Genomic DNA, 15,496 nt, shown 5'->3' on the forward strand with positions numbered 1-15,496 from the left:
CCCGTCTGAGCTAAGGTCCAGAGGCCAGAAGACCGCAGCGAGCATACTCTAAAGACAGGGTCGGGAATCGAACTCAGAGCACCCGAACCGTATCCTGAGCCGAGTCTACGCCCGCCCCCACAGGCCATCATAATTATGTAAAATAGCACTTTTCCCATATATGGTACTTAATATCTGTTCTTCGGATAGGAGGGCATGGGACCGGGAAAACGGCTTGAGGGGCGGGCTGTCAGAGTCCGGGACCTCCCCAGCGGGCTCCCGCCCGGCCTCGCCCGGCCGCGGCAATGCACCAAAATCCCGGCCCGAGCCCTCTGCCTGCCTCCTCCCACTGATTGGACTCTCTCTGTGTCCATCTTCCCTCTGGAACCTGGCTGTTCGTCGGGCCCGCCCTACGGGGCGGGGCTCCCGCCTAGGAAGCGCGGAGGAAGGTGGAGCGGGCGGGGGCGGGGGCGGATGAGGAGGATGAATGCCCACCCCTTTGGTCCCAGAGGCTCCTCCCACCCCCTTCCCACGGGCCAAGGTGTCTGTCCATCATAAGCGAGGCCGGACTGGAGTGGGCGAGGCAGCTCGGGGGGCGGAGTCGGGCTCCAGGCTCCGCCCCGGAGCCGGAGCCGGAGCCGGCGCCGGGCTGGAATAGGCGGGCCGCTGCTAGGGCGGGGCGGGAAGGCGGCGAGGAGCCGAGCTGGGTGCGGTGAGGCGCGCAGATCACCGCGGTTCCCGGGTAGGGTACAGAAGGCAGAGCGAGACTGACCTGCTGCAGCTCCCGCCTCGCGCGCTCGCCCCCACCCCGCCGTCGCCGGAGCGCTCGAGAAAGCCCTTTGGGGAGAAGCAGCGCCCGTTCCCCGGCGCAGATCCAGGTTCAGGTGAGCGAGCCCCACCGGCCGGTCCCGCCCCGGGCGGGGGCGGTGGCGGCGGGACGCGCGGCGTCTGGGGCCAGCGGGCCGACGTGTGGCTCTCGGCCTCCACGCGGCCGGCGACCGGCGCGAGCGGGCACGAACGCCGCGGGGCCGGGCTGGGGCACCGCATCCTTCCAGGAGGGGCCCGGGGACCCCTGCGCGACGCTCGGGGACGGTGCCACTGGAGGCGAGGCTTCCGGAGCTGGGGAAGGCTGCGGGTCCGGCGCTCCCCGGAAACCCTCCGCCCCTCCCCCTGCCAGGCGCGCTCCCCCGGCGGGGCACCGGCAGCCTCGACCTCCCCCTGCCGCCGGGGCACGCGCCCCGCCCTCGCCTCGCCAAGTGCCCGAGTTGGGCAAACTTTTTAACCCTTTCCGGGGAGCCGCTGTCCCCGGACCGGAACGGGTGAGCGTGAGCTGGGGAGCTCGGTGCAGCGGCTCCTTTGGAAGTTTCCAGGCGTTCTGGACACGGAGGTAACGGGCAGGCTGGGACCGTTTGGCAGCTGTCAGGGCGTCCTCCTGAGTCAGACTCGGACTGTCCTGCTGTAGACATTGCGCTCGGCTCAGTTTCCGCCCTCCGCTCCCGACTTCCTCATTAGCCCGGCTGCGATCTGCCGGGCGGAGGAGGCGGACCGGGAGAGGTGCGGGTGGGTGCGTGGGCACGGCGGATCGGCGGGGGCCGGGCGACGCAGGAGAGTCTACCCCCCCACCCCCTACAGCCCCTCAGCCGTTGACTTCTGACTTCCGCTACCCGGGAGAGGAAGGAAGGCCCGGGAATGCGCGAGGCCATCGTCGCCGCCCGGGAGCGCACCTGATTCCACCACACCTGGGGGCCGCCGGGCGGGGGCGGGGAGCTGGGCCGCGCGCCTTTAGAACCAGGCCTGGGCTATTGCATCGGCCCTGTTTGGGCCGGAGTCGGGGTCTTTACCCTCCCTCCCCCGCTTCTGTGTACTGGGGCCCCCACTCCCTTCCGTCCTGGGGCCACGCCCGGAGGCAGGACGGCACCCCCGTCTCCCTGCAGAGGGCCTGGTCTTTTATAACAAACTCCCGCACAAGGTGGCCGGCGGCCTTGACATGGGGGCAGGGTGAGGGCCCAGCTGCAGCCTGTGGCCCCACCCAACCGGTGTGGGGAGAAAGGTTCCCGGGAAATCCCGGGGCCTGGCAGGTCCCGGAGACCGGCGGCTCTCTCTGCGCTGCGCAGTTCAGAGGCCCAACAGCTTCTCGGTTCACTGCATCCTTTTCTGGGTTTAACAGGATTTCGGAGTAACTGTTGAAAGGGAAGAGAGCGGTAGCTCCTTCCTGCATCGCTGTGGCCATTTCTGACTCCACTGATCACTGCCTCACTCATAACCTCACCTGGTGGTTTATTCCCCTTTTGGTAAGGAGGGAGGCTGCTTTAAGGCCTGTTTAGACAATCACCCGATTAATAGTAGTCAATTTATATACAAGGCTGCGAGGTGCATGGGGGAGGGCACAGAGATGTGTAATTGAGCAAATATTTAACCGGCTGCTCGATGCCAGGGACTCTGCCAGGTGGCGGGGGGGGGGGTGTGAGGTTGAGTAAGACCTGGCCCCTGCCCTCGGGCACTTAGGGAGAGCGGAGACAAATCTGCAGATGACTCGAATGTGAGCAAAGATGACAGAGCCCTCAGAAAGGTACCGTGAGTCATGGGGGCCAGGAGAAAGGAGCCAGCCCACTCTGCTGACATCCCATAGGCTCCTGGAGGAGGCCTCTGCCCTCCCAGGGGTTTCCGGTCCTCAAGGGGAAATACAAAGGCAGGCTGTGATGAGTGCCCCCAAGCACACCAGAGACAAAGGATGCGAGGAATTCCAAGAGGGAGCACTACTGTCTGGAGCTAGGGGGACAGGGAGGGAGGTTGCCCCGGAAGAGGGAGCGCGCAGCAGGCTCGGCAAACTGAGGCAAGCCTTCAGTGTTGGAAAGTGAAGCCTCCTTTTAGAGCTTAATTGAGCAATCAGGAGATTGCTTAGTGTAATTTGAGAGTCATTGTGCCCCCCACTTGGCTGCGGGGTGACACCAAAGGGCTCTGCTTTGGGCAGATCCAGGTGCCTCTTGATTGGCAGAGGCTCTGTTCTGGGAAGGGCAGCTGGAGAGGGACATTCTGTGGGGCCGCTTCCCTGGGGGGACATGAAGGTCGAGGAGAGAGAGGATCAGGGTCCTGGCTTTCTGTGTTTTTGTTTTTTTAATTTTTAAACTTTTTAACCTAAGGGGTTGGAAACGAGATCACTAACTTCCCTCTTGCAGGATGAAGGACGCATGTTAATCACAGGCTGGCTCTTGCCTGTTCTTGCTCCAGAAAAAACAAAACAAGGATCTGTTAGCTTTTTAGAAGGAGCAAAGCACACTGAGAAAATGCAGCATTGTTGCGTGGCCTGGTAGGGTATTGCTAGAAACCAGACTAGCTGCGTTTTCTTCACTTCCTCTTCTAGCTAATCCTTCAATAAAGTACTTAAGACAGCCCTTACCAGCTTGACATCTTTATTTCAAAAGGAGAGGAGGGGTTTGCTGTTGTTTTCCTCTGAGCCCGGCCTTACCCTTCTCTTGAAGGGGGAGAAAGAAACCCAAAGCAGAGGGGGGGAAAATCCCCATGCCTTGACAGCTTCCTCTCCAGCATCATGTTCCAAAAATATTTAGAATAACAAAATCTGTGTGTCTTCTTAATTAAACAAACGTCCTAATTTGCTGAGCATAAAACAGCATCTCTGCCCGCAGGGGCAGGAAGTGCATTTTCCCTTTGTGCAGCCCCAGAGAGTCACTGCCTCTCGGCCTTAACCCTTGGTGCGCTGAACTTCTGGGCTCAAGGCCTCCGGTGACTATGGAATGGCGCTCTGGCCACCCGCCCGCCCTCCCCCCTCTCCCTCCGCCACCCCGGGAAGTGGCGGCGCTCCTCTGGCTTACAGAGTCCCATTCTTAGATCTGGGAAGAGTGGGGGCGTGAGCTTTGGAGCTAGGCAGGGTTCAGATCCTGACCCTGCCACTTAATTAGGTTTATGACCTTGGGCAAGTCGCATAGCCTCCCTCAGCCTCAATGTCCTTATCTGTAATATGGGAATGAGTACCTACCCTGAAGGGTTAGATGTGAGAACTAAAAGAAATAAGGTGCGTAAAGGGCCTGGTATATAGTGGCTGTTTAAATTTTTGAAGAAAATATGTAAACGGCCACTCTCCCCTCCCTGGGTCCTCAGGTGAGGAAACAGGGAAGGGAAAGCTAGATCGTTTTCCTGGCTCCTTCCTGCTCAGTGCTCTTTCTGCTTTTTAAAAGTGTGTGTGTGTGTGTGTGTGTATGCGCGCGTGCGCGCGCGTGTGCACGCACAGTGCTTGTGGACTGTGAAGCCCACATAGGTCTGGAACTCATCCGCTGATGCTTTTGGATGCACTTGGTAATGAGCTTGTGCTGAGTAGCCTGGTTTCAGGGCTCTGGCCCAGGCACAAGATGTGTAAACTCTCTGCGGTTTGAGTTCTAAAACGTGGTTTCCTGTGATCCGAGAAGTCTCGGGTACAGCCAAGGGGTGACATGCAGAGAGCACAGGACTCACGGGCCTGGAGACTTGCCTCCTGGCTCTGGTTGGAGGAAAATCTGCTTTTTGATAGAAAGGGCCCTCTCATCCTACGAAGACATCATGCCAGTGTATGTGCCTGGGAAACGGGAAAATTCAATAACCTTAATTTCTCCAGGATGCCCCAGTGTTTAAGGCTCCCTCTCATGCTCTACAGATGCGAGTATACATTTTAACAGCTCTCTTTTCAAAGGTAGTTTGGCAATGTCTGCCAAAGCATAGTCCCTCTGACTAATTTCCAGGAGCTCAGCCCACAGATAAACTCAAATATGCAAAAGGAAACGTTGGAGCATATTTTTTACAGCATTGTCATGCAAAAAAAAAAAAACGGGAAACAAGCGAAGTGTCCATCAAAAGGGTTAATTAATCATGGCACAGTGGGGATCCTTGTTGCCCTTAGAAAAATGAGGCTGGTCTGTACTACAGTCTGTACTACTCGTAGGGCATGCTCTCCAAGTTATGTTGCGAATGGAAAAATCTAGGTGCATAGGATATATGGTGCTCACCCCCCCTTTTTTTTTTTTTTTTTTGGTGAGACCTAGTATGTCACCTGGGCTCTACATGGAAAGTTCCTGAGATGCTGGCAGTATCTGGCTGTCTTCAGAAAGAGAGGAGGGCCCAGGAAGTGAGCATTACTCTTCACTAAATGCCTCTTTGGTTCTATTACCTGTCAAGATAAGGGGATCTTCTGGCCATGCTTATAGCTTTCCACTTCAGAGTGCATCGCGTTAGACGCCGCATTTCATATTGAGTGCCTACTGTGTGCAAGGAAGGAGGAAGGATCTTAGAAATGGACCAACTCGCTTTCCTGGCTGGAACTTTCTGGGTCCTGTTTTCTTCCCCCGTGACGTCATATTGCCAGAGAAACCCCTTAAACAAATGCCTATTCTGATCCACTGCCTCGTGTTCTGGGAAATGATAGATGATGGCGTTTTCTTTGTACGAGAAAAGGAAGCCCGCGGTGTGTGTCTGGAAAGTATTTCAGGATACCCTTTTGCCAGGCTACCCATGATTCCCCTGGCTCCACGTCACACGTGGTTCTTTCCTGGAGAGCCCACTGTGACCACTGGGCTAAACCAGACCTTTATTCACTTGGATTTTCTTCTTAAAAATTTTTAAAATATTTATTTCTTTTTGGGTGGGGGGCAGAGAGAGGGAGACACAGAATTTGAAGCAGGCTCCAGGTTCTGAGCTGTCAGCACAGAGCCCAACGCGGGGCCCGAACTTAGAAGTCATGAGATCATGACCTGAGCCGAAGTCGGACGCCCAACCGACTGAGCCACTGAGGCGCCCTGGAAAGGGGTGTTTTGAATTGGAAGGCCCTGATCCCCTTCTCAAGAGAGACTGTCTTAGCCTTGGATGACGTGGGTACTGGAGAACCCACCAAAGCTGCTCACTGCTGAGTTGGCTTTTCTTCTGTGGCGCAGCCAGTGGAAGACCCCCCATCGGGGTCTTGGACAGGCCGGTGTCCCTGCCAGGCAGCCTCTGGGCCTCCTGGAGGAACGGCGTGAGTCACACATGAGAACACAGAATGAGCCTGGGTCTAAAATGGGCCTGCCACCACATGGGCAGATGGTTTGAAGGCTGGATGCTGGCTGGGACCCTCCCGTCTGTCCCCACTTCCCCACCTCGTGCTTTGAGGCCCCGCATACTTGGGAAGCAGGAGGGGAATGGCCCTCTTGCACCTGATGTGTGTCCCTTTAAAAAGGAACTGAGGTGGCCTTCTGTTGGCATTTCTCGGGCCCCATTCTGCCCTCTAGGTGATTCAGCACCCAGAATGGGACGCAGCACATGCCCCGGGGCATGTGGGCCCAGAGGAGGCCCTTGGGTGGCCTTTGGCTGAGGGCAAGGCCTTCCTGGGAGCGTCAGCCTGGCCTTCAGCGGCCCCCTTCCCTTCACCTCCAGCTGCTCCACCACGATCCCTCCCCTCTGGCTGAGGGAGCCTCGCCTTGCTGGCCTTCCGGAAGTTGCCACCACCGAAGGGTGTGGCTTCCTGCTGAGGCAGGTTGGGCCTGTAGGGAAGAGGAAGGTGTAGCTTATCTCCCTCCCCCCCCTCCCCCCAACTTGCTTCATTGGTGCCTTGCAGAGGTCCTCACCGGTCCTTACAGTCCTTCCTTCCGGGAGGAACAGGGGGCCTGGGGGTCGGGGGAGCCTCATCTCCTCCACGGACACTCCCATTTAGGGAACTTAGATCACCTTCGAGACTTTTCCCTTTTCATTTGAACTGTATTTCCCAAGGATGCCCTGCTCGAAAGGAAAATGCACAGCAGTAAAACCCTCTCTGTAGAGAGTGTCTGAGCTGGAGGGCATCTCAGGGATAGTCAACCCCTTAGGGATAGTCACCTCCCCCCCCCCCCCCACTTGAGGGGGAGCAGTTTGGCCCTGGGAGGCTGGGAGGCTTTGGCTCCTGGTTTCACTCAGCGTCAGAGCATTTCTCTCAGACTCCCGGGGCCTCATTTAAGAGTGTTTTTAAAGTGTTATCTTCCCTTTCATGGCCTTTATGCACTGTTTAGCCGTGACACCTACTTAGCCCCTTTAATCTGTCCTCAGGAGTCCATCATCCACACCCTTCATCTTTTTCTTCTGGTGGGGAGGGGCGCTACGGTTAAGAAATTGGGTGGGAAGTGTTCTCAGTTCCTCTGAACTCCTTCCAGCTGGATGGGGCCCCTCGAGCTGAAAGCTCGCACGGCCCAGAAATCAATATTTCACATGGGGGAGCGCCAGGCCGCAGGGTGGGCCGCCCGGATGGCTTTCCGCTGCCCATTCACCACTCTTCATTCCCAGTCATTGTAAGTCATTTAATGACTGTGGCGATCGATTTCTCGTATTTTCAACACGAAACACTTGGTTTCAAACCTTGGAACAAAACAAGGGCTTTGGGATCAGGTGGAGCTGGGACCACAGCCCCCCCGCCCCCCCCGTCTTTTCTCCAGCTGTTAGACTGCGGCCTCAGTTTCCCCAGCTGCAACATGGAGATGCCTGTGTTTTCAGGCTTGTGATTACATGTAAAGATATGTCAAGTGGTGCAGTTCTTCCCTTCCCCCTCCTTCTTCCTCCTCTTTCATGTTCTCACCAGTATCCTCTCTCCTCGGTGGGCAAGTAGGAGATGTGTGGTCTGGCTTTAAAGATTTTAAATGTGTCTGACAAGCCTGCCCCTCGATAACAAAGTGTGAGGGTGAAGATGGCCGAGGAACTTGCCAGAAGATCTGGGTCGGATGCCGAGGTTTTCAGGGTTTCAACCTTTGCATCCTTCTTCCCACACACAGTGCAGTTCACCTTGGCCCATGGATCTGAGCTGGGTTAAGCATTTTTTAAAAAGGCCGGCAATAAAGCAGGCGAGGCTCCTTTATTTAGAGTTGCCTGTGTTCAAAAGCTGCTGCATTTCCTGTGTTTTGCATGAAGTCACTGGGCTGGATATGGAGCTTCCTGTCTGATAAACATAAAGACAGGCATTGGGACTGGTTGGGGTGACTTCATCTAACTGGTCTGGGATGGAGGAGAAGATCTTAGAAGCCACTGGACGGAGTACCTGGAGATCAGAGGCAGAGTCTTTCCTCAATTCTAGGCCCATAAGTTCTCACCTGGTCCCTGGTACAGAGGCGGCTCCTCCTTAACACGAGTTAGGAGGGCTTTTTAAAAAATTTTTATTTATTTATTTTTTTTTTATTTTATTTTATTTTTTTAATGTTTTATTTATTTCCAGGAGAGAGAGACAGCGTGAGCAGGGGAGGGTCAGAGAGAGAGGGAGTCACAGACTGAAACAGGCTCCAGGCTCTGAGCTGGCAGTCAGCACAGAGCCCGACGCGGGGCCCGAACCCACGAACCGCGAGATCATGACCTAAGTGAAAGTCGGACGCTTAACCGACTAAGCCACCCAGGCGCCCCAAAAAATTTTTATTTTTTAACATTCGTTTATTTTTGAGAGACAGAGCCTGAGCAGGGGAGGGGCAGAGAGAGGGAGACACGGAATCCGAAGCAGGCTCCAGGCTGTGAGCTGTCAGTTCAGAGCCCGATGCTGGGCTTGAACTCACGAGCCGCGAGATCATGACCTGAGCCGAAGTCGATCGTGCAACTGACTGAGCCACCCAGGTGCCCCAGGAGAGCTTTAGAATACCATTCACTGCTCTCTCCACTTTACAAAGTGCACGTGCCAGGCACATGTCTGGAAATCTCTGGGGTAAGAAAAGTGGTGGCTGGGGGTCATCTTAAAGTTTTGGTCTATGTTTAATATTTAAGACCAGCTATTGGGTATGAGGGCATGGACCCCACATTTCCTTGGTAAATCTCAATTGTCAGAAGACTTCCTGGGGCTCCTGCTGCATGGCCTGCACTGTGCTGGGCTTGGTGGGGCTTCAGTAGGGGTGGAGGGCAGAGAGCCCGGCTCCATCCTCAGCAGCCTTACCCTCTCATGTGGAGTTGGGATGCTGGGGGAGAGACTCCTCACATGAGGCAGGCCTGCGCAACCCCTGAGGGATGGGATTTCTGAGCATCTCCAGCCAGCCTCCCAGAGGCCAGAATTGCCTGGAGGGAGGAGGGGAGATGGGGGAGGTGGGCGAGGAAGGAAGGAAGAGGCTCCATTGGAAGGGCACCAGCCTGGGAATCAGGATGTCTGGGTTGAAGTCCCAGCAGTGCTAATAGTAGTAGTAGTAGCAACACAAGTTAAATTTTACTGAGCGCTTGTTGAGTACGAGGCATAGTGCCGGTACTTTTACATAAATTATCTCATTTAATTTTTATCTCATTTTCACGAGGTAGGAAATTACGTCCATTTTACAGATGAGGAGACTGAGCCAGTCTTCAAATTCTGGCACTCTGATTCCAGACCCCTGTGTGACCTTCACTCCTGAACTTGATGGTGAGAGGTTGGGCTGCTCCCCAAGGGCTCCTCTTGCACGAGTGGCCAGAAATGAAGGAAAGGAGCAGAGGTTTGGGCTGTTCCAGAACAGGGCCTCCGTCCCATGGGTGCGATTGGCTACTCAGAGCAAGGTCGCCAGGTACCCAGCCTTGGCTGCTGACGTCCCCTTTAACCTCAACCGGCCATTCTTCAGATGTGTGTGGGTGGTCCTGAGGGAGGGCAGGTGACAAACCAAGGCCAAAGGGTGTAAATCCTGGCTGCTGGTGGCTGGGCTCTGGCTGGTCATCACTGGGGAGCAGGCCAGCCAGAGGGTCCGCCGCCATCTTGACTAGTGGGCTCTTCTTGACCTCACCCCACTTGCAAACACTCACTTTTCCTTTCCTTAATTTGTTAATCTGCCCTTTTTGTTTGGTTCTTATGCCCCAGAGCTTACTGTGTACGCTCGGCACCGGACTGGGTGGTGCTGGGACTATGGAAGTGAAGGAAGGGGGGGCCCTTGTTTCCAGGAGTTGATGGTTTTCCCAGGGGAAAGGGCTCAGGAGGCTCTGGGAAGGATTCCGGGAGGAGGCGGCATCCAAGCTGATTGCAGGTAGGGATGTGGCCTGGAATGTCGAGGAAGCTTTGTTGTTCATGTGGTAAAAGATTTCCTCTGGTCCTGAGGCGTGCTGGGCCCCAGCCCCTCTCTCAGCCCCCTCGGTAGCCCACGTGGCCCATTAAAGTCTAATTCCCTGTGCCATTTCCTGGGAAATGTGCGAGCACAGGAGTCCCCTCCCAGGTCCCTAGCCTCTGGGTGGCTGCTGGCAGTTCTGCCCATGCCCTCTGGTTCTGTGGTCAGCACGCTGCTCCCAGCTCAAGGACCAGGGACGCGATTTTTCACAGAGCGTCAGAGAGAGAGATGTCATTGTTACTGGAAATTAGCTTCCTTTTGAAAGTAAAAAAGGGGAGTGTTGTTTGTAGCGCAAACAATGTGATAACAAAGCCGACGAGAAGCAGCTTTGCCCCTCAGCCCCTCCACCTTTCTGGGGTTCCTGTCCGCATACACACATGCCTTGTGTGCAGACCTGTGGGCAGCACAGATACTGTTGTGTGCCTGGGACTCAGGCCATTCTGCAACATCAAGTTCCTGTGTCGCAACAGTCTCCACGATTATAATTTTAATGGCTATGTTATGGTCCACAAAGGGGAAGAGGAACCATGATTTACATTGCCAGAAAGTTCCATGGGTTTTCGTGACTCTTGAAATTCATTCAGCACACACATCCCGAACGGCTCTTCTGGGGCGGAAGCCACTACATGGCAAGGCTGTCGGTGAATGGGGCGTTCCAGGCCCTGCCCTCAAGGGGTTCAGGCCTAGCCTCCAGGAAAAAGCACCTTACGCCGCTGGTGTGGCTTGTGTTAGAGGGGAGCCCAGGAGAAGGTGGCAGCTTGGGCCCCCAGTCTGAGTTGCTGGAAGACCACCATGTCTTCAGTGGTGAGACAGCTTGGGAACAAGGACGTGGGAGATCTTTCTGGGCTCATTGGAGCTAGAGCTCCAGCGCTTGCACCCCCACCCCAAGCCTTGAAGGCCTGGGAGGAAGGCTCTGAGGGGCCCTGCCCAGGGGGAGGCTGGGGAAACCACCCCCCTGGCCCTACTGGGAGACCTCTCTGTCACTAGGTAGGGGACAGCGAGAGCAGCCCCCTGGGCGCCGCTGTGGCTGCTGCCCCGGAAGCTTCAGGATTGTAGCAACAAGTTGCAACACTTTAGTTTTGTTGTGAAGAGAAAGTTTCAGAATCTTAGTGGCTGCTTTGGAGCAGATAGATGTTTACCTCAAGTCCTTCAGGCCTGCTCCCGGCTTGAGGGGAGAGGATGGGTGGCCGAGGGTCTAGAAAGGAATGCAGTGGCTTCACTCTAGTATTTTCTTTCTCGTTCCACATCACTGGCTTCCTTGCAGGTGTTCACTTCTTTGTTCTCCCAGCCCTGGACTGTTCCCGGTCCCGTAGCTCCCGCCTCCAGGAAGCCTGCCCTGAATTCCGCATCTTCCTAGAGAGCAGGAGGGAAGCCCTTTGCTGTTCTGAAAGGCGCTGCACCCACCCCACCCAGCGAGGGAGTGAGAGGCTGGGGGCGGCCCCAGATGCGGTCCCTGGGACACTTCAGGGCCCTGTTCATGCTTCAGGCTTTGTCCACCGACCCCAGCCCCCTCTGCAGCCTGCAGGCAGATCTGGATGAGCACCAGGCTGCTCAGGGTGACGCTGGACGAGGAGAGGTGTCACCGTCCTCAGTGCCACCCTTTGAGCTCACACACCCAGAAAACCCCAAACCACACCAAACCTTATTTATTGTTTTACACACTGACTGACAGTTGGTAATAAGAATCAAACGTAAACTGGGCATTTCAGCCCTTGGTAGATTACCTCCTGTCGTTCTGTGGACTCCTGTGTGGTGGTGATTATAGGTTGGAGATTATCTTGGAATTTATACTATCTGTAATTATGGACCATCTCCTATATTGGAGGTGGGTCCGGGGGACTAGGGAGTTCGAGAAAGCAGGGGGAGTCGGCGGCGGGCTGTGGGCAAGGGAGTGGGTGACTCCGGAAGCAGCAGCTGGGTTTCCATCCCATCCTCACTCAGTTTATTTGTTCGTTAAATGCGTATAAATGCTGGTGGTGAGCGGGAGCCTGCGGAGGGGCCGGGGACGCACGATTGGAGGAAATGACCCAGGTCTGCAGCTTACACCCTCCGGTGGCGAAGCAGACAGCGGTCGTGGCGGGTCAGGATGGTGGACAGCGACAGTCAGACAAGAGCAGGTACAGACTCCCCAGGCGGGTGGCTTAGACCAGAGAACTTTCTGTCTCTCAGCTCGGAGGCTGGGAACCCAAGAGCAAGAGCAAGGTGCAGGCGCATCCGGCAACTCTGGTTTCCCCTGAGGGCTCGCTCTCTCCTTGCCCTGCAGACGGCTGTCTCCTGTCTTCCTCCTCTCACGGGGACACCAGTCAGATGGGGGAGCCCACCTCCATGCTCTCGTTTTAACTTCCTCACCTCTGTAGAGGCCCTTTGCCAAACACAGTCACATCCGGAGGTCCTGGGGGTTAGAGCCTCAACAGGTGGATTTGGGGGCATGTCCGGCCATCATGGCCGAGGGGAGTGGGTGTGGGTGTCAGCGGGGGGGCCTCTCTAATAATCCGGTGGCATTCTTCCCATTCTTCCACGTGTGAGGGGCTTTTCTTGATCTCCCTAGGTGTTTATTTAAGTGCCTTGAGCCCCAGTTTCCTCTTCTGTAAAGTGTGGCTAATCTCCGAGTCCTCTGAGTGGCTCACGAAGGGAAGGCACTAAGCCTTCTGTGAGCTCCATTCCTGGTGGATCCCAGTGGGCGTCAATCCCCATCCCCCCTCCTTCTGTCCCTTGTTCCCCAAAGCCCCTCTTCCTTATATCCTGCTTCCTGCTCTCTGCTGCCCAGTACCACCGTGATCAAGGTGTGGAGTATCAGGGAGCTCATGCAAGGGACCCGGTTGTTCCCAGGTGGCTCTGCCTTCCTCACTGGGTGATCGCCCCCCCCCCCCGCCACTCCCTGCCAGTTCTTGTCAACCAGTAGTTCTTGGAGATGGCTTGTCTGCTCTGATGAGCCATAAACACTGTTTTTACACAAGCAGTGGGTATCACTTTATGAAATGCTGGTGTGGGAATTTAAACTTAAAACCTGAGTTGCTGCCCAAAAGTGCTTCCCTCGCCGTGTCTATCCCTCTCCCTTCCCCCCTCCCCGTCCCAGGGGCTTCTTGGCATTTCTCTGTGCTGACTGGCCTACTTTTGAGTCTTGCTTCCCCCCATTTGAGACCTGAGACCCTTGAACTATGCCTCGCCCGGGGTGGGCACTTAAGGTCTGCTTGGGGAATGGGTGAGTATATTCATGCGGGTTGTGCTGGTTTAGCGTCAGCACTGCCACTTAGCTCTGCATGACCCCGGGTGGAAGGTTCTCAGTCTTAACCACTATGGTGTGTATATGTCTGGTACTTATGTGGTAGGCAGAGGGCTCTGGAGTTAGACCCCTTGTCCTGATCCTGATTCTCTCACTTGCCAGCTCATTGGCCTTGGCAAGCCACGCCCCCTTTCCATGTCTGTTTTCTTCGAGTGTGGAATGAGGTAAATAGAGTCGCCATAGAGGATTATGATGCTCAGTAAAGTTTGGCTCCATTGCTTACCTGTTTTATTTATATGCAAGTTAAAAAAATTTTTAATGTTTATTTTTGAGAGCAAGACAGGGATAGAATATGAGTTGGGGGTAGGGGGCAGAGAGAAAGAGAGAGAGAGAGAGAGAGACAGAATCCGAAGCGGGCTCCAGGTTCTGAGCCATCAGCACAGAGCCTGATGTGGGGATTGAACTCACGAACTATGAGATCATGACCTGAGCCGAAGTTGGACGCCCAGCCGACTGAGCCCCCCAGGCGCTCCCCCGCTCCAAAAAAATTTTTTTTTAAAAATGTTTTATTTATTTCTAGGAGAGAGAGAGAGAGACAGCATGAGCAGGGGAGGGTCAGAGAGAGAGGGAGTCACAGACTGAAACAGGCTCCAGGCTCTGAGCTGGCAGTCAGCACAGAGCCCGACGCGGGGCTCGAACCCACGAACCGCGAGATCATGACCTAAGCGAAAGTCAGACACTTAACCGACTAAGCCACCCAGGTGCCCCCAAAAAAATTTTTTTTAAAGTAAGCTCTAGGCTTGAACTCACGACCCCACTGACCAAGCCAGCCAGGGGCCCCATTTTTACATATTTTGTCCAGCAGCGTCAGTTTGTTATAAAAACATCTATTTTTAGCCATTTTTTAAAAACTTATTTTAATCTTTTTTTTTTTTTTTTTTGCTTTCACTATAAAGTTTAAAGTCACACAAGGCAGCGGTATTAACATTCCCACTTTATAGCTGGAAAAACTGAGACTCGAAGAACCTAAGTGCCGAGCCCCAGGTAGTGAGTGAGAGAGCTCACATCCTCCCCTGCTCCTCGACATTGACACGATGGCTGATTATTTTCTGCATCTGCTTTCATTGCCTCTCCTGCCTTCTCCTCCCACTGAACGCATTCAGTGGGGGGATGTTTATGAAGCTGGGGCTCGTAGGCGGTCGTGCTTTTTGCACGCAGCCTTAAAGCAGTAGCTCCAGTGCCGCCCTGCTGGCTCATGTAAAATACAGCCCTTCCTGCCACACCGAGACCCATCAGTGGGCAGCTGGTGGGAATGGGCGGCCAGGTGTGTGAGGTCTGGTCAGCCTGGTGCCTGCAGGGAAACTAGCTTTGCTCCCGCAGCTTTCCAGTGCTGCCGCCTCCGAGCCTCCCGCCAGCCCACGGTGCCCTGCTCTCAGCCCGCCTTCTGCCCAGAGCCGGGCCTGCTGCTCCCTTTGCCAGCTCCCTTTGCCAGAGCGAGGAGGAGGTGGCTGTGTCGCGCCAAGTGCTCATGAAAAACGCCTCATGATGGGATTAATTACTCGCTGCTGGGCACAGCAGCATTTACAGGGCCTCATCGGTGTTGTGACTTCTCCCCTCCAACGTCTCCAACTCCTTCCTCCAAACCACCTGGAGTCAGTTCTGCTGGCTTTCTGGCTCGCACTTTGAGCCTCCCGGCAGCGAAGGAACGGACAGTGGCCTCTGAGGGCGAGGCTGAGGATCTGGGGGCAGCCCTCCTGGCCACTTAAGAGCCGCGTGCGCTGGAGCCCGGGTGTCTTCAAAGTGCGGACGCTTCCAATGTGCAGACTAGTGCAGTATCACACAGGGCAGACCAGCCTATTGCAGGGAGGCCGGGAAGGGGTGGCCCTCTTCCCCTTTAAAACAAGGCACAGGCTTTAATTAGCCTGAGGCTGAAATAGGGGCGGGCCCCTCCCCCTCCCTCCTTCTGGCTTTCCTACAAGAATCTGGAGAATGTGGTACTCTGTGTGGACCTGAGCAAAGATCAGGGGCAGGATTCAAAGCTCTTCCGGGGGCTTTAGTAGGCAGCCTTTGTGCTCCTGGACCTGGGACATTCCGCATTGGTTGTGGTTGGGAGTCTCTGACAATTACCGGCGCTTTGAATTCCTAGCTCCTTAGTGGGATCCGAAGGGGACAGCTGGGGGTGGGGGTGGGGGGAGTCAGGTTAAAAAGGAGTTTGCCAGTGAGACTCATCTGAACAGGGCGCTTGGCTATCAGCCAGGAGGACCGCTTCTGCAGTGTGTGACAG

General features: G+C 55.4%; 1 protein-coding gene across 1 annotated transcript in view; it reads left to right on the top strand.

Moving 5' to 3' along the window:
- Window positions 1-670: 670 nt before the first annotated feature.
- The window catches only part of MYH9 (myosin heavy chain 9), a 92,504-nt gene continuing 77,678 nt past the window's right edge, over window positions 671-15,496 (top strand). The window contains exon 1 of the mRNA XM_039246115.1: window positions 671-863. The gene's annotated coding sequence lies outside the window, so the exon portion shown is untranslated. The remainder of the gene's footprint in view (window positions 864-15,496) is intronic.

Source organism: Hyaena hyaena, unplaced genomic scaffold (genome assembly GCF_003009895.1).
Source record: "Hyaena hyaena isolate Hyena2069 unplaced genomic scaffold, ASM300989v1 scaffold_280, whole genome shotgun sequence".
Taxonomy (NCBI): Eukaryota; Metazoa; Chordata; class Mammalia; order Carnivora; family Hyaenidae; genus Hyaena; species Hyaena hyaena.